The sequence below is a fragment of the Gavialis gangeticus genome, unplaced genomic scaffold (genome assembly GCF_001723915.1).
Source record: "Gavialis gangeticus isolate Ggan-Ray unplaced genomic scaffold, GavGan_comp1, whole genome shotgun sequence".
In the NCBI taxonomy this organism is placed as follows: Eukaryota; Metazoa; Chordata; order Crocodylia; family Gavialidae; genus Gavialis; species Gavialis gangeticus.
This window is the reverse complement of record NW_017729028.1, coordinates 27,319,425-27,321,657: the sequence shown is the minus strand read 5'-3', so window position 1 is coordinate 27,321,657 and position 2,233 is coordinate 27,319,425. Positions and strand designations below refer to the sequence as shown.

The window sequence follows — 2,233 nt, the reverse complement described above, 5'->3', positions numbered from 1 at the left end:
GAGAGAGAGAGAGAGAGAGAGAGAGAGAGAGAGATGGCAACACCTCCTCCTTTATTCCCCTGCCTGTCCTTCCTGAGCAAGCTAACCCCTGCCTTGAGCATTATGTGGATGATCTCATTACCTCTCTGTAATCCCAATTGTATCATAATTCTGAGTTTGGACAAGGACAGCGATTTGTCAGTCTTTGTAGATGCAAGGCGCCCTTGTCAGACTTGTGGCACCCCTTAACTTCCCTGAATTGAGTGGCACGCTGTTTCAATAACTAATTTATTTCCGAAAGTGTTTACCTCCTTGCAGAGGGGCCAAGCAGTGGGGACAGGGAAGTGGCCAGGCAGGGAGAACCTGAGGCTACCTTTATCTGCTTGTTACCTCACACTTAGAGCATGAGCCTTTTTCTATTTATTTCTCACATCCTGCAGCACCCTTCAGAGAATCTCACAGCACCACAGGGTGCCCCATCACCCTGGTTGAGAATCGCTGCAATAGGATCTCCAGTTCGTCCTGGTCCCCATGCTTCTTGCATTAGTATATAAACGCTTCGGGTCCTGAGAACATTCCTAAGGCTTGTGTTATTTGCTTGCCCTTACTAAGGTTTTTATCCGTGTCCCCAGGCTCTTTACTTGACTGAGGTTTTTCATAGTTATCTTCTAGTGAACCTAGTTTAAGGCCCTCCTCACTAGGTTACCAAACCTGTATGTAAAGACACTCTTTTCCTGAGCTAGACCTTATCTCCTCCCAGTAGCTCTTTGCCCTGGAGTACCACCCCATGGTAAAAGAAGCTGGAATCCTGCTAGCAACACCGTCTAGGCAGCCATTTGTCGATCTGAAGGTTGCATCTTCTCCTAGACAGACCTTTACACTTGACTGGAAGGATTGATGAGAGCATGTATAAACAACAGTATTTCATTGTGAAACTACAACCCCCTGGGAAAGGTCACATTTTGAGTCTAAATTGATGTGAGGGGGGAAAAGAAAGGTGGGGATAAACAAGATAAGTGTTTAAACCGAGAATCATATGAATGTAGGGCAACTACCTTTTTAAAATGCTTAGGTTGGATGCATCCTTTCCTCCAAACTGGTGGCACGGCTAGAGCAGGACTGGGTCAGATGCGGACTGTCCTCTGCGGGCTCGGGACTCCCCACCCTAGTTCCTTCCCCACCAAGAGCCCCACGCTGGCCATGTGCTCCCTGGCAACAACAGGGGGCACAACTCAATGCCACTGCCACCCCCTCTGGTGCTAGGTGGGCATGGGACACCTCGTCATGGTGGTGTGGGGCTTGCCAGCCCCAAGCCCATAGTGGGCTGCCCATATCTACCCCTGCCCCATGCACAAATTTGGGGGGGAGGCACAAATTTGCCCCTTTGTGGGGGTGTGCACAGTGGTGGGGAGCTGTCCTCCCATGCCCTGTGCCCCCATGACAAGCTTCCTATGGGTCAACTCCATGAACAGCCCAGACTGGGCAGCAGCCCCTTCCCCACTCTCTACCTCACCATGGGGGGGCCTTGATTTGCACCCCCTTTTGTTCCCCCCCATACCTCTTCCTCCCTCATAAACTTAGTGCAGGGAGTTGCTTTTCTTGCTGCCTGGCTGTGTTCCTGGCCACATGCATGTGTGCAGGTGGGCACATACGTGTGTCACCCCCTGCATCCTACTTCTGGCAGCCCCTTGCAGGCTGGAATGCCACCAGCCTGCAAGGGAAAACCTGCCGTTTCCTGTGGCTCCCTGTACGATGCTGCGAATCCAGAACAAATGCTGTCTCAGTTGTGCAGCTCAGGACCGGGACTTCAGGTTTCCATTTCAGGATGTGTCCCTCCCAATTCGGCACCGGTGGTCACCCTTAGAGGTACACTGATACATTGGTTTGATACTGGACCAGCACCGATTATAAAGAAAGATGTCTATATCGGAATTTGACTGATAAATGGTCCATGCATGCATGCAGCCGCAACCCAGCACATAGGCAGTGAGGAGCACAGCCAGCAGCATGGAGAGCTGTGTGCAGCTGGTAAGTCTGGTGTGGTGGAAGGAGAAGGGCTTGGGAGGGCAGATCAAAGCTTCCACGGTGAGGAGGAAGTTGGGCAGGGCCTGGGGCAGGCGCTCCCCAGCCAGGGCGGAGGGGTGTGTGATGGAGCCACGGCTTGTCTGGGGGGCACGGAGAGGGGGGAGCTCTTGCCACCGCGCCATTGGTCCAGGAGGGGATGGGGGTGGGGTGTGCCCCCAGATCGGTGCGG

General features: G+C 52.9%; 1 protein-coding gene across 1 annotated transcript in view; it reads left to right on the top strand.

Annotated features, from left to right (window-relative positions):
* The window catches only part of ATAD2B (ATPase family, AAA domain containing 2B), a 133,834-nt gene that overhangs the window by 10,895 nt on the left and 120,706 nt on the right, over positions 1-2,233 (top strand). The gene's annotated exons all lie outside the window — the stretch shown is intronic.